General features: G+C 48.3%; 1 long non-coding RNA gene across 1 annotated transcript in view; it reads left to right on the top strand.

Moving 5' to 3' along the window:
• LOC147679779 (uncharacterized) overlaps positions 1 to 18,369 on the top strand; it is a 554,695-nt gene extending 536,326 nt beyond the window's left edge. The window contains exon 4 of the long non-coding RNA XR_015301009.1: positions 17,317 to 18,369. This is a non-coding gene — a long non-coding RNA (uncharacterized LOC147679779). The remainder of the gene's footprint in view (positions 1 to 17,316) is intronic.
• The last annotated feature ends 6,411 nt before the right edge of the window (positions 18,370 to 24,780 follow it).

Below are 24,780 nucleotides of genomic sequence, written 5' to 3'. Positions count from 1 at the left end.
CAAAACTCAAGGGAAACCCCAGTTTCGTGGCAAGCCCAGCAGAGGTAGAGGAGGTCATCAACAGTCCTCCAACACCACAAGAGGAGGAAAGGCCTGAACATAGTGGGAGGAAGTGCTTCACAACACCTGGCAGAGTGGGTCAGCATCACAAAAGATCAGTGGGTGCTGAATATACTGCGCAATGGATACAGGATACGTTTCCGTGCTCTTCCAAAGAGCATCCCTCCAAAGAGCTCTTGCCCTCACCAGCTAAGCTTGCTCCGACGAGAGGTGAAAATCCTGCTGCAAAAAAGAGCGATAGAAGAGGTTCCTCCCGCTCTAAGAGGAAAAGGAGTTTACTCCAGATATTTCCTTGTCCCCAAAAAAGATCAGGAGGACAAGTTCAGACCAATACTCGACCTACGACTATTAAACAAAGTTATCGTCAAGGAAAAGTTCCGCATGTTAGCGCTTCACCAAATATGTCCACATCTTCAAGCCGGAGATTGCATGTGTTCGGTGGATCTGCAAGATGCGTACTTTCACATCCCGATTGCGCAACAACATCGCAAGTACCTAAGGTTTGTCGTAGGGAACAAACACTACCAGTACAAGGTGTTACCCTTCGGTCTCAAGTCCGCACCACGAGTCTTCACCAAATGCATGGCAGTGGTGGCGGCTTTTCTTCACAAGAAGGGTCTCTTCATTTACCCATACCTGGACGACTGGCTCCTAAAAGGTCCATCTCCGGTACAAGTAACGCACGATCTGCAACTGTGCCTGCACCAGCTACACAGACTCGGCCTCCATGTGAACCTGGAGAAGTCAGTCCAGCGGCCTACACAGTCCATCCACTACATAGGCTCCGTTCTGGACACAAGCTTGGGAAAAGCGTTTCCTTCGGAGGAGAGACTTTTTTCCATGAAACAGAAATGTGGGATTCTGCTAGAGTCTCGGCTTCCAACAGCCCGACAAGTAGCATCTCTACTGGGTTCCATGGCGTCCTGCATTTTTCTCATCCCAAACGCCAGGCTGAGAATGCGTCCTCTACAACAGGCTCTGGAGGATCAGTGGGACCAAGCGACAGGACGCTGGGAAGATCGAATCAATCTTTCCCAGGCGACAAAAGAGACCATCAGATGGTGGACTCGGAGAAAGAATGTGATGGTGGGGGTGCCGTTTCACCAACCCATTCCTTCCCAGTCTATAGTGACGGATGCCTCCCTGCAAGGCTGGGGAGCACACATGGGTCCGCTTCAGATTCAAGGCCAGTGGTCTGCGCTGGAGCAGACATACCACATCAACATGCTGGAACTCAGAGCGGTATTCCTGGCTCTCAAAGCTTTCCTACCAGCGATCAAATCCAACTCAGTCCTGGTTCAGACGGACAATACGACCACCATGTTCTATCTGAACAAACAAGGAGGCACAAGATCTCGCCCACTATCTCGAGAGGCTCAGGGAATCTGGCATTGGCTTCTCTCTCGAGGTCTCACAGTAGTGGCAGTGCACCTTCCAGGCGAGTTGAACGTCAAGGCAGATGCACTCAGCAGGCACTTCGAAGATCAGCCAGACTGGGTGCTAAGCGACGAAGTAGTAGAAGAGCTTTTTCGTTGCTGGGGTCGTCCATCCATAGACTTGTTTGCAGACGACGAAAACACCAAATGCCATGCCTTCGCGTCCAGGTTCCACAGGCCAGGGACGCAGGGGAGCGCTCTACTGTTGGATTGGGCAGGGATGTTCGCATACGCGTTTCCTCCCCTAGCGCTGATTCCGTGAGTAGTTTCCAAGCTCCTCAGGTCGAACATGGAAATGATCCTGATTGCTCCGGATTGGCCTCGGCAGTGGTGGTATCCGGACCTTCTACATCTGTCTGTGTGTCCACACAAACGGCTCCCTTGCAGGCCGGACCTGTTGAGCAAGATGAACGGGAGGATAATGCATCCCAACCTCCCATCATTGAACCTAACAGCATGGCTCCTGAGGTCCTTCAATATGGACATTTGAACTTGCCTCCCGAATGCATGAGCATTTTAAAGGAGGCTAAGAGACCCTCCACGAGAGCGTCCTATGCATTCAAGTGGAAAAGGTTTTACTTGTGGTGTAGAGATCATCATTTGGATCCGACTAAGGGACAGGAAGACGTCATCTTACCATACCTCCTTTCCCTCGCAACTGCTGGTTTAAAGTACACTTCAATTAGAGTGCATTTGTCAGCTATTGTAGCATACAGAAAATCACCTGACCAGATGTCTTTCTTTCAGGTTCCAGTGGTTAAGGACTTCCTCCAGGGGTTGAAGAAAGTGTATCTCCCTGTGCGAAATCCTTCTCCTCCGTGGGAATTGAACCTAGTTCTATCAAGGTTAATGTCTCCACCTTTCGAGCCCATCCACAAGGCTTCCTTACAATATCTCTCTTGGAAGGCAGCTTTTTTGGTGGCGATTACCTCTGCGCGCAGAGTAAGTGAGATACAAGCGCTCTGTGCGAAGGAACCATATACTATATTCCACCACAACAGAGTAGTCCTAAGGGCTCACCCATCTTTCTTGCCTAAGGTCATCTCTGATTTTCATATAAATCAGTCTATTTCCCTCCCTTCCTTTTTTCCAAATCCTACGAACCCAGCCGAGCGGTCACTTCACTCCTTAGATCTTAAGAGAGTACTTAAGTTTTATTTGGAAAAGACTAAAGGGATTAGGAAAACGGACCAACTGTTTGTGAACTATGGCTCAATGAGAACAGGTTTTCCAGCGGCCAAGAGGTCCATCTACAGATGGATTGTCTCTTGCATTAAGTTGGCCTATCAGCTAGCAGGCAAACCTTTGTTGATGTCTCCAAAAGCGCATTCCACTAGAGGGAAGGCCGCTACAGTAGCTTTCTTGCATGACATCCCAATGTCGGAAATATGCAAGGCGGCAACCTGGAAATCAGTTCATACCTTTACGAGGCATTACTGTCTCGAATCTGATTCCAGGGCCGATACTCAAGTAGGGCAAGCCTCCTTGAGGAATCTGTTTGGGTAGTCTATAGTCTACTCAGACTTATTGATGAGATTACTGTCTTCTCATTCCTTTGCCCGCAGGGATGAGGAGAGGCTAACTGTCACCCCTTGGGCATGATGGGGTACAGGGGGTCATGAGTGCCTTAAAGGCACGGTGTCAGTTTATTGCTATTCAGCTACAGGTTAGCTTTTCAGTATTTTTAGACTGTGTGTTTGCAATGCAGCCTGGGAGCTTCCTATGCTTCCAGTGAGTTATGAGAATTTTTACTGCTTTCTGAGCATTAAAACAATTTCTAAACAAAACAATCTTTGGTGTTGTTTCTCATGTTTCTAATGCTTATTATACATGTATGGTGGAAATTCTTCACAGCATATTTCAGCTCTAATGTGATTTGGCTGCTATTGTTTTTTTTATATATATATATTATTTATATATATATGTATATATATATATGTGGGGCACATATAATATAGTGTTTCCGGGGTCCCGCACATGGGCGGGAATATTCTAATGCTTATGACTTTGATGAGGATACCCCTGGAAGAGAACTAGGATTACAGGTAAGTAACTAATCCGTATTCCCTTTCTCCTTCCTTTATCCTCTAAAAATTTTCTTTTGGTAACCTCAAAGAACCTTCCAGAGTGTCTGTCATAAAATCAAAGAATTGCGTTTACTTATTTGGCACAAATTGAGACTTTGTTCTGTTCACAACAAAACCCCAAAATTCCAGCAGCCTCACCGTCAGATTTGTGTGGTAAATCAAATCTGACTTGTTCTGATCCATAATCAATATGTTGTCTAGATAAATAATCAGGCGAACGCCCCTCTGTGTCAGATAGGCTGCCACAGGGTGTAGAACCTTTGTAAAGCACCAAGCTGCAGAGGAAAGACCGAAAGGTAGACACACAAACTTCCACAAACTCTCCTTCCACCGGAATCTCAAATACTTCTGATGTTCCTCCCAAATAGGATTTGTCAGATACCCATCCTTTAAATCTAAACTAGTCATCCAGTCTCCTTTCTGTAACACATCCTTCAACAAATGCATCCCTTCTATCTTTTTTTTTTTTTTTTAAACCTTTATTTAACATTTGCACACATATACAAAACCGGGCCTACAACCCCCAGGGCTGGCCGCTAAGCAGTTCGGTATAGGTTCACAGTCAGTTTCAAAGCAATTTTCCCTGGGGATCATAGTAACTCAGATTACCAAGTACAGTGGTTGCGAGTGCAGTTCGATGCGAATCAGGATAGGAGGTTTTCATTTTTCAATATAAAATAGAAAGGATCAGGTATCATATAGTGTCTCGGACCATGGGAATGGGGGCGAACAGGAAAACGATGGTTCCATACCAAGTTCGCTACCCTAGCAATCAACGGCGTTTAGACATGCGACATCAGGATAAACAGCACATTATTAATATCCACACCGTCCATGTTGTCCGCCCCCCAGCACCCAGGCCCCGGAGAGGTCTAGGCACAGGTGTAGAGATGAGGATGCAGAGAAAGCCGAACCCACTACACTAACCCGGAAAAGAGAGGAAAGAAAGACAAGAGAAGAGAAGAAGAAAAAGAGGCCATAGAACAAAGACAAAAACGAAATACCCACCCCCACAACCCCACCCTGCACCCCTGCAAATGACTACGGCCACCCCCCACGCAGCGTGCCTGTCGCCCAGCAACCGAAGCAAGTAAGAAAGCCCCAATCGAAAGGGGAAATCGGAGGAGGGCATAATACTACGGACTCCCGGTCTCCTTCCCCCAACCTAGCCAACCCTGCCTCGGAATCCGTTAAGACAGTGAAGCAATCCCGTCAACCATAATTTCACATCGATAAACCCAGACAAGGATCTCAACCCTGACCCCTACCATCAAATGTACTGAAGTCGGTAATTAAGGGAAGTCCCTTACACACAATGTCCCATAAGTCGGCAGAACAGGAGCGCATAGATGTAGATTGCTGGTACCACCATCGCCCCTCCCCATCTCCGAGGCCAAGCTTCGTCTCATCCGCCATCCTGAATGACCGGTGGAGGAGGGGGATCGACAAAGTCCAAAACAGCACACAGTACAAAGTATTGTGGTATTGTATTGTGGTATACTTGTATAGCGCGACCTGTCACCACCAAGGGCATCTACAAAGTAGAGTATACCACAGTGGGGACGTATAAATGTTCCGAAGGGTGCAGGATTGAAGGTTTCAACAGTTCAATTGGGTGTCCAGGCACACTCCAGTCTGGCAAATCCGTCACAATGGGGGCAAACACTGTTTCCACCGCCGGGTCTAAATACACCTCCAAAGCGTCCATTGCAAAGTGGGCTGGCTGCCGGGTCACAAGCGTCGAGTCAGGGTCCGGTCTCGAGCCTGTGACTTCATCCATCGCAGACAACAAGGCGCGAGTCCGGGCTTTGATAGTGCCCTGAAGCGCCGTAAGTGCCTCCATCACCGTTAACAAAGACGGGCCAGATCGAACCCGCTCCTTTGAACTTATTCTGTCCTCAGGCATGGTGATCCCAACGGAGAGGCGCCTTCTCCGGGGAAAAGTGAAACGGAGCAGGAATAAGCTAGGAGGAAACGGCGGTCAGCGAGCAGTAATACGCGGCGAAGTGCCGATCCGGGGGGCTCGGCGTTATGGATGCCGGATCCCCGGTCAGGGACCCCCACAAGACAGTACCTTGCGTCACTCGTCGCCTCACACGCTATAGGGCACCAGGCAGCTGATGGTAGCAAAACAATCGAGAAAAAGTTCGAGTGAACCAGAGACCGGGCCCAACCGCATGCAGCAGCCCGTTGTTGTTCAGCTCGGACCCGGCAGGGCCAGCACTAGAGATCCCGGCTTCCCAGGTAGGTTAGGCCTCAGTACGTTCTTCAACGTATCTTTGCTCCACGACGGCGGAAAAACTCCGGGATTGCACCACTGGAGTGTGGGACGGATCACCCACACGAATCCGGTTCAGGTAAGCAGGATTGTCAACAGGATAGTGAAGCGTAGGACAGAGGTCAGCGGAGCCGGGAGACTAAGCGGCCATCTTAGTTGGTGTCGTAGCTCCTCCCCTCGCATCCCTTCTATCTTAAAATGATGGTACACAACCCAATCTTTCAGATCTCTCAAATTTATTACTGGACGCATACCCTTCTCTTTCTTCTCGACCAGAAATATATTGCTCACAAAACCCTTTAAGTCCAACTCTCTCACCACAGCCCCTTTTGCAATTAAATCCTGAATCTCTAAATGTATACATTTTTCTTGATCCTTTTGAAAAACTAACCTTCTTGCAAATTTGTTTGCACCAGAAAACCAATAAACTCTGTTTGAAAACCCCGAACAGTCTCCAATACCCAAGGATCCCTTGTAATCACCAACCAATTTTTCTGAAATTGGGCAAGTCTGCCGCCCAATTTTAAGGGGATAATGGAAAGGTTTTGACTTACCAACTGAGCCTCTGCCTCTCCTTTCCCAACAAAAGTATCTTCCACAAGATGTATTCCTCTGTGGGAAGAAACCATCTTCATGGTAGGATTGTTTTCCTTGAAATCCTCTGTATCCTCTAGAAAAGGAGCCTCTAGTGATGCCCTGACCACGGTCGGGGAACCGACTACTCGTTCGCCCGGCCGAGCCAAAAACACGTTCCTGAAAAACTTTCTTAATATTATTTTGGGATTTCTGCAGGGAACTAAAAGCACCAATATATCTTGAGAGCTCCTTTATAAAAGCGTTACCAAATAAAAGGCCATTAGCCAAAGGACCCTCTTCTTCTCTGCTAATTCTGCCAATTTAGGGTCGATCTTTAACAAAATGCCTTTCCTTCTCTCAATAGATAAGGCTATATTGGCATTACCCAAAAGACAAATATTTCTCTGAATCCATCGGCGAATCTCCTCTACATCCACATTTTTCATATTCACATAAGCCTCTTCAGCCAAGTCAAAGAACATAGTCAAAGGTCCTACAACATCCACTAGCCTGTCTTGGCAAGATCTCTATCCTTTATCCAGACCCTTCCTAGGGTCACATCCCTCTTTAGCAATAAAAGCTATAATCTTTGCGTCCAAATCTGGAGTCGCAACCACCTTATTGTCAACTGAGGGTCTAGGACATTCAGATCTCAATCTGACTCGCACCTCTTTAGGATTTTCCCTTCTGATCCAGTACTCAATATACTGAGCGACATGCACAGAGGGGGACCGGTCGGGTGATAAAGGATGTTTATTCAGGAGAGGATCAAACATCGACTGGCCAAAAGGATCCAAAATCGATCCATCATCTTTTTCCAAATTTCCTTTTTTCACCAATGCCTCATCTGGAAAAACCTCCTCCTCTGAATCAAAATCCAAGGAGCAACTGAGTTCCACCTCCGCACTCCCAGAGGACTCATTGCAAATTACAACCTTGTGCTTACGACCCTTTAATTTTTTTACCAGTACCAATTTTTGGGCCTTCAGTTGGTCCATCATGGATGCCCTCAGCATTGTCCATATGGCTGTCTCTACGGGATACATGTTCTCCCTTTGTAGATTTCATTCTTTTTGGCAAGCCTTCATTGCTTGCGACAAGCTTCCTTTTGCATGAAGCTTTCTTGCTGATCTATTGGCAACCTCAGCCACATTAGTCGACCAATATTGATCATCGTCATGAACACTCGTTTTCTTTGCCAGTAATTCCAACTTCCTTTCCATTCTTTGAGAAACCTCACGTTATTTTCTCAATTGCTCTGTTGAGCTTCTCTTTCAGAGAAATCTCCACAGAGGCCTCTCCCTGTTCCATTTTAACACTCCACGCCTGCTAAGAAATAATAATCCAAAAAAGAATTGTGTCTCCAAAATCTTCCAATCACAATTATTTAACATTGCCAATTAATAATTTTCCTTAAATGCCAAAAAAGACACCCACACATCAGAAGACGTAGGTCAATCAAAATACTCCAGATAAATTGTCAATTTCAAACTATGTGCTAAATAAGCAGATCGATATTTGCACTGAACTAACCGGCTCCGATTTTGTTGAAGAATGCAACTCTGCTTTGCCTAGCGTTGTTCCCCCCATCAGAAGCGCACGTACTGGAGGTCGCTCCTTTCGATACCTGGCACCTCGGTGCTGGAATGAGCTTCCCGTTTCCCTAAGAAAAGCCAGCAGTTTGTTCTCTTTCAGAAAGGAGTTGAAGACCTGGCTTTTCTCTCAATAATTTTCTTTCGGCCCTTTGTGAGTTGCTGTGTTGTGTACTCTTTTCCAGTTCTCTTTGCCAAAAGCGCTGGGACACTCCGTGGAGTAGCCGTGCGCTATAAAAGAGACCATATAACATAACATAACATCCCCGCATTTTCCCTAGCGCTGGCTCTAAACTCAGCTGCTTAGCGCCAAATAAAGGAACAACTTCTTCTATCCGTTCCTGAACTGGCCCCAGACAGTAACACTGCCACATATCAAATCACAAACTGGATAAACTCAGCAGTTAGAGTTGCAGTCCCTCAAAGAAAAGTCATTTTTAGGAGGAAAACCCCCTCTCAACCGAGGTTCTCTGACTCACTTAAGACGCAAAAGCAACATTTTAGTAAAGCTGAAAAGAGATGGAGGACCAACTACGACCAAGGGCTGAAAGAAGATTATAAAACCTCCCTGGACGTCTACAAAAAACTGATTTTAGCAGAAAAAAGTAGATATTTTACTCGAAAAATTAACGAAGCAAAAAATTCTAGTAAAGAACTCTTCACCACTGTAAAAAAACTAACAAAAACGGACAGTAATAATTCGGTAGTAATTAGCTCCGAATTTTGCAATATTCTGGGCCAATTCTTCGTCAATAAAGTGACCTCAGTCTATGAGTCTTTTAAAAGGACTGACTAGGATCTACCTGTACGGCTAAACAATGAACCTAATGAGGGACCTCTCTCGATGAAACAGGATACCTGGTTTCAGTTTTCGCAACCCTCAGTGGAACAGATTTTGAAGGTGGTTAAGACCACCAGATCCGGCGGTCCAATGGACCCATGTCCACCGAAGGTGATGCAGTTATTTCCCGAACTACTGAGCGAGCAACTAGAAAAGCTATTTCTACAAATAGTAAAATCTGGCCTCTTCCCTGATGCCTGGAAAACCACCTCAGTGATGCCACTAGTAAAGAAAACAAATCTAGACCCCCAAGAACCAGGAGTTTACTGGATGCCGGAGGAAAGGCCGCCTTGGTTCTTCTGGACCTCTCGGGGGCCTTCAATATGGTCAACCATGGAACACTCCTGACCCGTCTGGCCGAAGCCAGAGTTCAAACATCGGCATATACGCTACAGCCATCCTATCTGTCCAACAGAACTTTTACAGTTGAGCTGGGGGAGGCAAAATCCAAACCATTCAACCCCCTGTGTGGTGTACCCCAGGGGTCTTCTTTAAGCTCCACCCTTTTCAACTTGTATGCAGCACATTTAGCGGCAATTATAAGGAACTGTGGTTTCCTTCCAGTTTCGTATGCCGAGACACCCAAATAGTGGTGTCGATTGCTAAGAATGCTAAAGAGACGGCTGATAAATTTAAAAACTGCATGACGCACGTCAATCAATGGATGCATTGTAACTGCCTAAAATTAAATGGAGACAAAAGCGAAGTAATGTTATTAGGGTCAGATCCAGACATCTGGTCCCCAGAGTGGTGGGCAGATAGTCTGGGCAACTGCCCATCTCCAGTAAACAAAGTGAAAGATTTGGGTATGTGTGATCGTGGGCTGTGTGCGGACCGGAATAACAGGTGTGGAGGCCATATATAGTGGGCTATTTTTGAGCCGGTTTTTATTCTTAGTGTACAGAGGTTTCAGTTCGTGAGAACAGAAAAAGGACAGGGGTGGCTTCGGGTTGATGTTTGGTCATCAGTCGTCCCAGTAGTTCCTCGGAAGGGCTGGCTCTTGGGTAGGCGTTGGTTGGGGTCGTCCAGCAGGTCCAGTTGGCCGTTCGCCGGGATGGTGGTTCCTCGGAGGTATGGGAAGGAGAGAAAGAGAAAGGGCCGTTAGTTTGACTGTTGTAGGTTGCCTTGATACCGAATACTGTCACTAGGTGTGTGGGATAAGAACGGACCGTGAGGAGGGTGGGGAACGGGACAAGATGGAGAGGAAAAAGAGTATCAGGGAGAAAGAGGGGTTGGTGCTGTCGTGAACAAGTGCGGGAATTCTGTACATACAATTATATACAGTGGTAAGTGCAAACGTGCGGTCGTGACTGTTTTAAGCTACGGCTATTTACACTCTTCAATATACAAAGGGTTCGTTACTCACGTGCCCCGCCGCAACTCTCCCGTGAGTTGCGGCCGCTCTCCAGCGTCCTCCACTGGACTTCACCAGTCCTCGGTCCAGACTTCCTCATCTTTCTCGTCTTCACCGATGCTCTTCGTAGGTTCACCGTCAGCTGTCTCCTGCCACGAGTCCAACTCCTTGAACGAACTGCCGTCTTCGCTTCCGGCTTTTCCGTGTTCCGGCTCCGAGTAGGGGGGTGGACTTCCGGGGTTACTCGGGAGTCCTTCCGGTTTTCCGCTTGTTGTGATTGGGTCCTGCAAAGAAGGAGAGAAGGGTGGAGTCCAAGATGCTTGAGAGGCCGGAGGATAGGTCGGAGATGTCCGTGATCTTGAGCGACATGGCGACCTAGGCGAGGTAGGGGCCGTGTCCCGTTCACATCCCCTTCCCCTAGCTGTCCTTCTTGATCTGGGTGGAGGGGGAGGATAACGGGAGAGGTAGTCGGCATTTCCCTGATCAACACCTTTTCTATGTAAAGTCTTGAACCTATAAGGTTGTAGGGACAAAAACCGACGAAGGACGCGATCATTGTGTCCTTTGTTGCGGGCCATCCATTTCAGCGGGGCGTGGTCGGTGTACAAAACAAATTCTCGCCCCTCCAGATAGTATCGGAGACTTTCAACCGCCCATTTGATGGCCAGGGCCTCTTTTTTAACTACGGCGTAGTTCATTTCCCTAGGGAATAGCTTCCTGCTCAAGAAAAGAATGGGCCGTTCTTCACCATTGTGGTCCTTCTGTGACAGAACGGCTCCCAAACCCTGTTCCGACGCATCAGTCTGAAGGATGAAGGGTAGGGAATAGTCTGGGCTGATGAGCACAGGACCAGACATCAGGGACTGCTTCAGTTGGTGAAATGCTTGTAGCATACGGGGTCAGGGTGTTTCACAGAGTCCTCAGTCTTCATAGACTTTTTCAAAAGATCAGTCAGGGGTGCTGCAGTCTGCGAAAAGTTAGGTATGAATCTCCTATAATACCCCAGGAGTCCTAGAAATGCTCGGAGTTCTTTTCTTGTTCGTGGAAAGGGAATTGCCTGTATGGCAGTGATTTTCTTGTTCTGAGGTCGGATAACACCCTCGCCTAAAAGGTAACCCAGGTACTTGACTGTTTTGGCAGCTCGGGTGGTTTTTGCAGGGTTAATGGTAAACCCATAGGAACCCAGGGAGGAGATTACGTCTTGTAGATGATGTAGGTGTTGATCCCAATCGTCGCTGTAAATGATTATGTCATCTAAATAAGCGCCTGCATATTGGGAATGAGGCCGTAACACATGATTCATGGCCCTCTGGAAAGTAGCGTGAGCACCGTGAAGGCCGAAAGGCATCATGGTGAACTGATACAGACCATCGGGAGTGGAAAATGCGGTTTTCTTTTTGTCCTCATCTCTTAATGGGATCTGCCAATAACCTTTACAGAGGTCAAGTGTACTGATATATTTGGCCCTCCCTATGCATTCGATCATCTCGTCCACACGAGGCAAGGGGTATGTATCAAAGGACAAGATCTTATTCACCTCACGAAAATCAATACAAAACCTGATCGACCCGTCAGGTTTTGGGACCAACACTATGGGTGAATTCCAACTACTAATGGACGGTTCTATGACGCCCAGACGCATCATCTGGTCAATCTCTTCCTTGATGACAGCTCTACGGGCCTCAGGAACCCGATAGGGTCGTTGTCGTACAGTTTTCCCGGGTTATGTTATGATGGCATGTTCGATCACAGAGGTACGACCGGGGTATGATGAGAAAATCTGTTGCAGCGGGCTCAGGGATTTACGGAGCTCCTGTCTCGTTTTCCTGTCAAATCCTGATCCATACAGACTTCATATGACAGAGTCGACTCGGGTTCTGTGCTGGACAGTACGGGACGAGGGCATACCCATTTTTTAAGTAGATTTACATGGTAAATCTGGGAGGTATGCCGGTTAGGGTCTGTTTCTACCTCATAGGTAACCGGCGTTACTTGTCGTAGGATAGAGAAAGGACCCAGCCATTGACCTAGTAACTTGTGGTCTGAGGATGGCATCAAGAGAAGAACCAGGTCTCCTGGGAGAAAAGACCGTGGTTTTGTACCCTTATCATACTGTTGTTTCTGGTTTGCTTGTGCGGTTACTAAATTCTGCCGCACGATATCCCGTATCTGGCCTAAATGGGTCTTGAGGTTCTCCACATACTCGGGGAGGGGTTTGGTTCGAACTGGTTCAGCCTCCCACGCTTCTTTAGACATATCTAGCAGGGTTCGTGGGAGTCACCCGTACAGGAGTTCATAAGGTGAATATCCGGTGCTGCTTTGCACCTTGCACCGGATCGCAAACGGGGCTAGGGGTAACATTTCTTCCCACCTCCTACTCTCAAGGGCTAGCAATTTTTTCAAGGTGGTTTTTAAGGTGGCATTGTAACGCTCAACAAGCCCATCCGTTTGGGGGTGGTAGGCGAAAGTCCTTATCTGTTTAACGCCTAGTTGAGAACACACCTGCCTCATGAGGGCGGACACAAAGGGGGTCCCCTGGTCTGTTAGGATTTCTCTAGGGAAACCCACCCTAGCGAAGATCGATATCAGGGCTTTGGCTATGTTCTGAGCTGTGGGTTGTCTTAAAGGGACGGCCTCAGGAAAACGAGTGGCGTAGTCGACCAAGACCAAAGCATACCGACACCCGCTTCTGGAGGGCAAGAGGGAGCCTATGATGTCCATTCCTACCCTGCTGAAGGGTATATCAATAACGGGTAGGGGTTGCAGAGGTACTCTGGGGGGTCTGTATCTGCTATTCTTTTGGCATATCGGGCATGCACGACAATATTGTTTTTTTTGCTGATAGACACCTGGCCAATAAAACTTTTCCAGAATTGCCTGCCCTGTCTTCTCGTCGCTACAGTGACCCCCCAGCAAATGACTGTGGGCCAGAAACAACACCTTATCGCGGAAGGGCCCTGGTATTATCAACTGTGGTGTTTGTTGTGCCTCCCCCTTTTCTGTACAAAAGGCCGTTCTTTTTAAAGAAGTAGGGACCTACTTGCAGAGGGTCTTCATTGTCGAGGGCCCGCCCACACGCATCTTGAAGGACAGGATCTTCCTGTTGTGCAGCACGAAACTCCCTGTCGGTTTCCCAGGGATGCTCATCTACTCGGACAGGACAAACTGTTGCGTAGATTCTTTTTTCTTTCTTCTTTTGATTTTTGGTTTTATGAGGTCTGACTGATGTCTCTGGACATGGTTGGCCGTGGGGAAATGGAGCTTCCGACCACCATTTTTCTAGGGACTCAGTGGTATCATGGAGAAGACGGGGGAGTCCTGAGTAGTCACTGCCCAGTATTGCCTGTTCCGGTAGGTTGGGTATGAGACCAACGGTTAGTGTACTTCCTTGATCCGCAGGGTGTTGAACCTTAACCCGGGCGGTAGGATACAGCTTTGTGTCCCCATGCACACACTGAATGGCCACTGTACCGGTCACTGGTCCCACGGGATTTGGGAACTCCTGGGGTCGGAGTACACTTTGTCTACAGCCCGTGTCAGCAAGGGCTAGGACTGGGTGTCCATCGATCTTCACCGGGCAGTGAAATCTGGGAGGGCTAGAGTCCGCAGTGAGACACAAAAAGTTCCGAGCGAGACCCACCTCCATTGGTTCTTCTTTCTGGGGGCAAACTCGGGTGATGTGTCCATATCCTCCACCGTGGTAGCACTGAGGACCGGGCGGAGGTGCTCCGGGAATAATGGGATAAGGGAGTACCGGTACTAGATCCGGTTTCTTGGGTAGGGGAGGTCTCGGGACTCGGTTCGGGTTATGGGGATGATGACGGTGTGATTGTTCATCCTTTGGTTTTTGTAATTCCTGTGCTCGGCTGTAGGCACTGGCGATCTCTATTGCGTTCCCCAGGGTAAGGCGGGCGTGTTGGCGAACCCGTTTTTGTGTGGAGGGATGCAGGGACGCCAGAAACTGCTCCAGGTAGATTTTAGAGAGGATTTCTTCCTTTGTGGCAGTGGCGGGTCATAGCCAACGGTCAGCCAAGTCCTTAATGCGAAAAGATAAAGCCCTAGACGTTTCTTGAGGCCCTTCTCTGGCCTGTCGTAGCCTCAACCTGTACGTTTCGTCGTCTATGCCTAGACGTTCCAGAATGCAAGTTTTAATATCAGCGTAAGGGGTTTGCCCTTGAATGTTGGCCTGTTGGTACGCTGCTTGTAACTCGCCCGTTAGCAGTGGACCCTGATAGTGACCCCAACGATCAGGCGGCCAAGCAGCAGCTTGGGCCAGGCGCTCGAAATTAGTAAAGAAAAAGTCCGGGTCTTCTCCGGGTACATACTTTTGGAGAACCACCGAGGGGAGTGATGCAACAGGTCTTTGTTGGCCTAGTACATCGGTGAGGCGGCCCATAGCTTGATCCTGGGCTACCCCTTGGCCTTTCAATACATCGTGTAACTGTCCTCTGTCGTCTTCGGCGGTTTTAAGAAACTGCTCCATCATCTTTCCCAGCTGCTCCTGGGTCTCCGCCAGTTTCTTTACAGCGGCCTCCATGCTTCCGGACGATCTCACTTCTGACACCACCTGTGATCGTGGGCTGTGTGCGGACCGGAATAACAGGCGTGGAGGCCGTATATAGTGGGCTATTTGTGAGCCGGTTTTTATTCTAAGTGTACATAGGTTTCAGTTTGTGAGAAAAGAAAAAGGACAGGGGTGGCTTCGGGTTGATGTTTGGTCGTCAGTCGTCCCAGTAGTTCCTCGGAAGGGCTGGTTCTTGGGTAGGCGTTGGTTGGGGTCGTCCAGCAGGTCCAGTTGGCCGTTCGCCGGGATAGTGGTTCCTCGGAGGTATGGGAAGGAGAGAAAGAGAAAGGGCTGTTAGTTTGACTGTTGTAGGTTGCCTTGATACCGAATACTGTCACCAGGTGTGTCGGATAAGAACGGACCGTGAGGAGGGTGGGGAATGGGACAAGATGGAGAGGAAAAAGAGTATCAGGGAGAAAGAGGGGTTGGTGCTGTCGTGAACAAGTGCAGGAATTCTGTACAGTGACGGAACGTGAACTATACAATGATATACAGTGGCAAGTGCAAACGTGCGGTCGTGACTGTTTTAAGCTACGGCTATTTACACTCTTCAATATACAAAGGGTTCGTAACTCACGTGCCCCGCCGCAACTCTCCCGTGAGTTGCCGCCGCTCTCCAGCGTCCTCCACCGGACTCCACCAGTCCTCGGTCCAGACTTCCTCGTCTTCACCGATGCTCTTCGTAGGTTCACCGTCAGCTGTCTCCTGCCACGAGTCCAACTCCTTGAACGAACTGCTGTCTTCGCTTCCGGCTTTTCCGTGTTCCGGCTCCGAGTAAGGGGATGGACTTCCAGGGTTACTCGGGAGTCCTTCCGGTTTTCCATTTGTTGTGATTGGGTCCTGCAAAGAAGGAGAGAAGGGTGGAGCCCGAGATGCTTGAGAGGCCGGAGGATCGGTCGGAGATGTCCGGGATCTTGAGCGACAAGGCGACCTAGGCGAGGTAGGGGCCGTGTCCCGTTCACAGTATGACACTGAACAACAAACTTTCATTTGATGCCCAGTCAAACAAAATGGCATCTTCGGTTTGGTACATACTGAAAATGATAAGGAAGTTTAAATCTATCTGCCTGGCCTATAAAGCTCTTCATGGATGTGGCTCTCAGTTTCTAAAAACTCATCTCAAACTGTACGAGCCTTCCAGGAATCTTAGATCTAGCCAAGCCAAATTGATTCAGGTCCCAAAACACAGAATAGCCAGGTGGGGAGGGAGAAGCTTCCTGCTACATACAGCTAAGGGCTGGAACCTTCTCCCAATTTCCATCAAAAATAGTCCATCACTGCTCTCCTTCACGAAAGAAGTGAAAACATGGCTTTTCACTGCCAGCTAGATCTTAGTCCTGTCGGATCCCGAGTCTCACTGAATCTACTCAGCGTCAAGACAGCCATGGGCAATCGCGCACTCTATAAATTTATACATTAAATCAATGCAGGCACCCTTGCACCATAGTGCACATAAACAATCTTTCTTGCCGATGCGCTGTTTCTACGTGTACTGCACAATGCAGCACACAGAAACAGCAAAAACAAGAAGAAATTAAATATTTCTCCTCGTTTCGCCATGTTACGACCAGGTATTACCTGTGGTACTCAGGTGATAAGAAGAACCGATTTAGAGAAAGTTTTCAAACATGACTGTTTGCGATAGATTTTGAACAAATTATACAAGTGCTTTATCTGTAATATCACAATTTGCAGGTCAGCAAGTCTTGCCATAAGTTTATGATCTACAGTGTCGAAGTCTGCCACAAAACCTTATAGAATTAGAGCTCAGGGTAAGTTAGAGTCAACAGCTCTTCATAGATCATCTAACACCGCAGCCAGCACAGATTCAAAACTTCTACCAGGTTGAAAACAAAACTGTCCATCAGCTGGTAAAAAAAGAGTTTTCAAGGTAGTTAGACAGGTCCAACATCCAGTAGAAGAGTGATAAGGTGATAATTTGTAGGGTCCTATGAGTCAGGGGAAGGCTTTCTAACAGATGTTTTACAGTTTCTTGTTTAAGCTCACGAGGTACCACATCATGATCCAGTGATAGTTCTAAAATATTGAATATGTTTTTGTTATTCCTGGGGTCTCTAAGTTAAGAAGTATAATGGGATCTGTAGAGGAGCTCAATTTGTAAGTTTTGATGATTTCCATTAGAGTCTATAGTTAGGTAAACTGTTTGAGGGGCAGAGAAGGGCCTTCACACACATCAGTGAATGACAAAGTTCTGTATTAGTTAAGAATTATTTAAAGTTGTTATTATTGTTGCTTAATTAAAAAAAAGAAATGCAGAAACCCCAAGATTTCCTTAGGAGCTCTTCGTCTCGCTGATCAATTTTGGGGCTGCCGAATACTGCAGCTGCCTCTTCCTTAAACTACCATACACTTCCTGTCTCTTTTTCGCCTCCTAGTAGGTTCTTTTTTATCCCTGCTTTATCACGTTTTTCCTATATTACTCTTGTTCTTTCTTTCTCTCTCTTGCTCAAAATGTTATAATGAAGAAGTAAATGGTGCTGGTGGGTGATGTGTTTTTTCTCTTCCAGGTTTGGAGGTGTAATTTCTGACACTGAGGAATGTACCGCTACCATTGACGTGAAGACCTGTTCCTACAAAGCGGTTAATAAGTTTCAACCCAATTTCCCATGTCAAATGTGACGCCTCCTTAATTTTTAACAATCAACTACTAAGAAAGAAATATTGGCTTTAGGGCCTTTGAAGTCATCTGTCTATGCTGAGCGGAGGTTGGTGGTGATGGGGTAGACGGGATTGGTAGTACCAGCATTTTCACACCGACAAGAGCTTTAATAAAAGCAGCAGGCAGCAGTAAAAGCACCTCTTACTTTTATGTCTCAACTACAGACAGCTTTTATATGTCGGTTGTTGAATACCTGTTGTGTACAATACCAACACTTATAGAGTTGGCTTTGAATCAGCCCACCACATGTCTTTTGTTGGCTTTCTTGTCAATTTCATATTGTTCCAGTGGGTTTACTCCCCCTTGTGCTTGTCCCTACCCTGAAGAATATCTGCTTTCTCATCCTTTTGATTGAATTACTTGTATCCTTCCATAGCTCACACTAGGGAATTATATTTCTCTTTTTCTTTGTAGGCTCAATTGGAGTGAATGTCTTTTCTTGCTATCTCCCCCCATGTCCTCTTTAGCCCCTCAGCCACCCATACCCTGCGCTCTCTATGTGGCTCCCTACCCCTCCTGGCACATCTGTAAAAGCACAGCATCAAATACATTTTTGCCAGACAACTAAATGGCAGACTTTATCTTGGTTTTCTTTTTATCTCTTACATTCTATGTGTTGCATGAAAGCCCAGAGCTTAGCATACAAAGACAGCAGTGTGTCAGGCTGCTGCACTCACTCAGCCTTCCTTTGGGGACAAAATGTGTACCTGGAACGATGTCTCTTTTCTCAAGCTCATTAATCTGTTCCCAGGTTGTTGCAGAGCATCACATGGCTACAACTTTTGGTCTAGATCCTATTTGTGGGTAAGGTAAATGTCAAACATTTATCTTTAAATTCAGTCACTTCCCAAAACATCTGTTATCCTCTTGTAAGTACCTGTAACTAGATCTCTGTGTTGGCTTAAAGCCCGATCACTTGCTTTTGTAATTTTCCTCAGTTTCCTGTCTCAAATGTGAAAAATAAAACTTGTAGTTAATAAAGTTTGAAAATATTGTATTCATATATGTTTCAAAATTCCTTAAGATGTGTGTTCCCGCCAGTACTTTGAAATGCTTTTTGTTTTGACTTCCTAAACAATGCTTGACAAATAACCATTGGTAAAGCTACTAGCTTAACACATATTTTGTAAAGGTTAGACCTACTGGCTTTGCCTATGCGTGTTTTTTTTAATACCAACTCCACCTTGCTGACCATATTCAATTGTGTTTTGTTGGTGGGCGTCCATTCTGTTGCCAAAAAAGTTTAGAGAGATAATACCAAAGGGTGCATTTTATTCATCACGTTTTCATATATATTGACTGAAATGCAAAGAGTTTTAGAGGCAGTTCTGGAAAATAATGAAGTATTCCAATATTTCGGGGCCAACCAGAGTACTCAGAAACAATGTTTTTCTTTAGAAGCAAAACATATATGCCCCCTTTCCTCTAGAATAAGTAAATTGTGCTCCCAGTACAAATACTGGATGGCTTTTTTTTTTTTTTTAAGACCAATGGTCCCAAACTTTATTTAGATTCACAGATGAGTAAAACAGCAGTCACACAGTGTCATAACAATAAACCACTACTACAAGCGGTACTCGGCTATCAGTACATAATGACATGTCAATTAAATACGAGTGAAAATAAACAGTAGCCAGTGGTAATGCATTAGTTCACAAGTAGCGGTGCTAGAAAATGTCTCGTGTCGCAGCGCTTGCGGCTCATAGCACTGCGCTAGGACCAGGGTGCTGTAAGAAATCCGACAGTCATTGCATTAAGTTATGTTCCCTGTTCAGTACAGTAGCGAGCTGGAACAGGATCACATCCCCTGTCGTCACATGGATCGCTGGGCTTCCGCTACCTGCACATGGAAACACCCAGTTGCCATTGTATGATACGGAAACAGGGAGGGGGGGGGTCGAGCATTAGCGCGTGTACAAACTCAACAGTCTCTGCGTCAACCAAAAGGTATAACTGGGAATTAAAAGAAGAGGGGGAGGGAGAAACATTTCAACAACTGCTGGACTAGCGTGTGTGCGTGTGGTGGTGTGTCTTGAATCCTAGCTGTGTGTGGTGCACCCTATATGGGCTGCGCAGGGGCGGGGGTGATCGAGGATGTGGTGTCGCCGCGGTCGCTGGGCGGAGGCAGGGGGGGGGAGGAGGCAGCGGGGGGGGCAGCGGCGGGGAGCTGCAGGGGACATCGCTCATTGTGCAAAATCCCGATAGACGGGGCAGGCGGCGGGGGGGGGGGGGAGGAGGGGGGGGTACGGCAGTGGGGGGGGACGCGGCAGTGGGGGGGGGAGGGGGCAAATTCCGTGGCCTATACGGGCAGCAAATTACAAAAAGCAAGCAACAGGGCCCCTTCTATTCCGCGTCAGGTTGGCACTCTATACCGGCCCGGGCGCATGCCCTGTGGTACGCGATCAGGGTAGCGTCCCAGTCTTGGGCGATCGGGTATTTCCGTAGGCCAGTGGTCTCCTCTCTGTGTAGTGACACACTCTCCGCACTGGCCCAGTTGCCAAAAGAGCGACGCCAGTCTGCAGGGCGCGGCGGGTTGGCGTTTTTCCACCGTTTCGTAATGAGGCGTTTAGCCGTAATGAGGCCTAAGTCCCAAAAGCGTGCCCGCAGCTTGGTCTGCTTGGTTCTCCTGTAGAGCCCCAGTCTTGGGGAGAGTGTCGCCCGTGGCTGCCGTCAGCGTGTCAGCGACCGTTGACCAGTACGAGGCGAGGTGGGCGCAGTTCCAGAGTGCGTGCAGGAAGTCGGAGTCTAGGAGGCCGCATCTGGGACATGTCGACAAAGCGATTCAGTTTGTCAGGAGACAAATATGCTCGATGAATGATATAATATTAGATGGTTTTAAATCGCGCGTTGCGGGGGACATTTCTAGCGCCCGCTAATATTGCGGTCCATTGTTTGTCCGTCCAGTCGGAGCCCCGGTCGGTCGTCCACTTCTCCCTCAGCTTTTGGGAGGAGAATTGAGTGAGGGTGTGTAGTGCCTGTGCCAGCCAGTGCACTATATGAGATCACAGACACTTAACTACCCACTGGTAGTTCGGTGTCTGTGGTCAGGGTCTCGAAGGGCAACAACACTCCGTCGCTATAGAGGCCGCTCAGATCTTCCAGGTCTGCCGCCGTCCAGCTGCGTAGCGCAGTCGAGGACAGTATGCTAGTGCCCAAGGGAGTTCCCAGTAGAGGTAGGTTCGGAGCGTAGGGCACTGTACCTTTGGTAAGTCTGAGGGCTCGCGCAAAGCACCGCTTCACGATCGCCACATGGACTTGCGCGGGATGTCGCCCCTGCGTTAGGGGGTGGAAGAGTGTGAGCACCTGCACGGGGGGCAGAGTGGTGTCAGTCGTGGCCGTGTCTATCAGGTTCTTGCCGCTCAGCCAGTAAGCGACCCATTGCAGCTGGGCCGCTAAGTAATATAGCTCCTGGTTGGGGACGGCTAAGCCTCCAGCTTCCGTGGCCGCATATAGAGTCTTTAACGCTACCCGGGGTCTCCCTTTGTTCCAAATAAGGCGTCTGGTGAGAGTTTCCAGCTCTCTGAATATGCGCGCTGGCACATACACTGGCAAGTTAGCATAATAATAGAGGAGCCGGGGGAGCATTATCATTTTGGTCAGTGCCACTCTGGCCGGCACATTCAGTGGGAGGGAGTTCCAGAACGTGACCTGGGCCGTGAGTGAGGATATAGCTCTCACCAGGTTGCCCTCCAGGAGATCCACGGGGTCTCGATATATCAAGATCCCTAGGTACCTGAATACCGTCGGGTGCCATCAGAGCGTCTCCCCAATCATGCGCACCTCACATTGCGGCATCTCGCCACCGAATGCGTAGGTTCCCGATTTGGCCCAGTTAACGTGGAGCCCCGACATATCTCCGAATGTACGGAAGATGTCCGCGATTGCCTCAGGTATGCATGTGAGATCTCTGACATTCAGTAGTAGATCATCGGCATATAGAGACACCGAGTGTATGCCGTCCGCTAGTGGGATGCCCCACGTGGCGCCGGAGGTGCGGAGCAGCTCCGCCAATGGCTCCATCGCCAGGGCGAATATCATAGGGGAGAGGGGGCAGCCCTGTCTGGTACCCCGCCCAATGCGGATCCTGTCGGAAAACAACCGCCCAGTCCGGACACGTCCTTCGGGCGCCTGATAGAGGAGCCCCACCATTTGGATATAAGCGTCGCCTAGTTCGTATTTCTCAAGGACTCGGAGGAGATACGGCCATTCCACCGAGTCAAGCGCTTTTTCCAGATCGAGCACGATACACCCTGAACGCGGCCAGGTGGGGGTTGCATACCGTTGGATCCTAAAAAACCGGCGTAGGTTGTAGGACGTGCTCCGGGTGGGCACGAAGCCATTTTGGTCAGCGTGTACTAGCGCGGGAACCAGCGGTGCAAGTCTCCGGGCGAGCGTCGCAGCCAATATTTTGTAGTCGGTGTTGAGGAGTGCCAACGGTCTGTATGAGCCAAGTTCGGTCGCCTCCCTACCTGGTTTCAGCAGAGAGACCACGTTGGCTTCGTTTAGGGACGCCGGGAGCTCAGCATCTTCCAGTGCCGCCTTATACATTCTCAGCAGTTCTGGTATTAGCACCAGTGAGTAGGCTTTATAGAACTCTGCCGGGAGCCCGTCAGGGCCCGGCGCTTTGCTATTGGAAAGGGAGAAAATCACGTCCCGTAATTCCTCACCGGTAATTGCAGCACCCAGCTCCGCCTGGTGGGCAGTAGTGGCTGTTGGGAGCTGTAGGGTCGTTAGATAGTCCACGATCTCCACCACGGTGGCCCGCAGCCGTGTGCTATACAGGGACTTGTAATGTGACGTGAACGCCTCATGGATCTGTGTCTGGGTGTAGACCGCGACGCCTTGGGTCGTGCGGATCGACAGGACCGGCGCAGATTGCGTGTCTTGCCGTATCAGCCACGATAGCAGTCTGCCAGGTTTGTCCCCCGCGTTGTGGGTGCGCGCGGAGTGGGCCGCGAAGTTAATGTTCTTCAGGCGCTCCATCAACGCAGCGTGATCTGCTCTGGCCGAGATCAGCTGGGAATCATCGCCTCCCGTCGCCTCCCGTTCTTTAACCAGTAGCTCCTCCTCCGCCCTTATCAGATCTCTCTCCACCTGGCCTCGTAGGCCCGCCTGCACACTAAGGCAGCCTCCCCGGATGACTGCCTTGAAGGCGTCCCACTCAATTCTCGGGGAGGATGTCGAGTCGGTGTTGTCCTCAAAATATTGTATGACTCTCCTGGACATCTCCTCCCGGAATGGCGGGTCGAGTAGGAGGTCCGGTTGTAAGCGCCATGTGGGTACGGGCGGACGTGGGCGCCGCCATCACCAGTGTGTGCGGGTTATGGTCCGAGTGCGTCCGTCCCAGATAGTCTGCGTCAGTCACAGACGAAATCAGGTCGCGGGACAGCATGTATCGATCCAACCTAACATGCAGAGAATGGGCTCCCGAGTAATAGGAATACACCCGGGCGGTGGGATTCCTGACTCGCCAGGCATCGTGCAGGTTCCATTGCGTCCCCCAGTCGGTTAGGGCCCTGGAAGTCGCTTGCGCTGGGGCGATTGCTGCTGGGGGGGACGAGCGGTCAAGGGAAACATCTAGTACGCAGTTGTAATCCCCACCCACCATCAAGGGTACGTCTGGCCAGGTCGCAATTACTGTCGACAAGCGCGTGAAGAATTTCCCCTGTTCCACATTGGGTGCGTATATGGAGGCTATTACAACTTGCTGCCCGTCTAGTTTGCCCTGTATGAAGACGTAGCGTCCCTCGGTGTCGATATTGCTGTGTGTAAGTGCGAATGGAACCCCAGGTCTGACCCAGATCAGGGTCCCCCGCGCGAACGCTGAAAAGGTCGTGGCGTATATCTGCCCCCTCCACCTACGGCGAAGTGCGGCCACCTCAGCGGACAAATACTGGGTGGCTTGCTGGCTAAAATGTGTGCCAAAGAAGCATTGGCAATGTAGGCTTGCATTTGCTGAACTGCACCAGTTGACAGGCTTTGGTTCTCATAGGTATGGGGGTGACTCGAAGTGGGACGGTTAAGAAGAGACTCACCACTTTGTCATTACCATGGGTAGCATGGACCTGTGTTTGCAGGTGTTCCTCGACAGGAGTTTGCAACTGAGGCCAATAGTGTAAAGAGGATCCTAGAGAGGTACAGCTGGGTTATGGTACCACATTTGACTTTTGGGCATAAACAAATAAGCACTATTGGATATATTTTGTTTACCTTTTTTTAGTGACTGTCAATCATTGTTCCACTTTCTAAAAAATATTAGACCATGAAATTTAATTTTAAAAAACGATTAATACCAGTTGCAGGGAAGACGCTGATTAACATCCACAAACACAAAAACATGTACATGTATTCACTATGAAATTTGGGTGATAATTTAGAGGTGCTCAGCCTGCATATGTACTGGTGTGCGCACACTAGAATCATAGGTTATATGTAGCTTGAGATTAGTAATTGCTTGTATTGATTGGAGTAACAGAGAGAATTCTCACAAACTTGAATACCAAGAGGGAAAGGGCGCTGATAGAGGACGCTTGGCAGCTTAAGAGATGCTTGGGTATATTTGGGCATTCAGAAATCTGACGGAAGACAATCTGCTGCATGGCACTGTATGGGCTCTATACCAAAAATAAGGTGAAAAATGTATAAATGTGCATGGGCAACACATTTTCTTCCATTTGTTTCCAAGTGTTATTACACATGCCAGATAATTACCATTCACTCCGACTAGTATTCTTCCTGCAAGTCCTTCAGTCCTTATTGTTCCTTGGGCACAGCTATCAGCTTACGATTTGCTCTGAAGGTTTGTCTAGTTAATTCCTATTTTCATATGTGGCTGATAGTCCCTTGTGCTATGCTGTGATGCTATGCCCTGCCTATACAGAAAAATATATGGTTTTATGACACTATATTGAGATCAATAATATCGACCTGCAGTTATCTCATCCAAGTTACCACAACATCACCTATCACCCACTACATCATCAATGTGCGTATACAATGATTATTCTTACCTCCATATCTACTTACCTAGCATTACCTTATCATGTAGTGATTACGTTGATGTAGTCATTGCAATATATTTGCCATGACATGTAGCACATGCAATATAATGGAGATATAGCGAATATATTGTATATATTCTATCTAAAGGATGTCTTTTTTTCTGGTGGATAACTTCAATCACTGCTGATAGGTCCTCCCTCTCACGTTGGTCAACATGTAGTATACAAAACATTTAGGAGCTGATTTAGACTGCGGCTGATGAGTGACTCTGTCACAAATGTGACAGATATCCCTTCCACCATATTAAAAG

The sequence above is a fragment of the Lissotriton vulgaris genome, chromosome 11 (assembly GCF_964263255.1).
Source record: "Lissotriton vulgaris chromosome 11, aLisVul1.2, whole genome shotgun sequence".
NCBI lineage: Eukaryota > Metazoa > Chordata > Amphibia > Caudata > Salamandridae > Lissotriton > Lissotriton vulgaris.
This window is presented reverse-complemented; position numbering and strand designations above follow the sequence as displayed.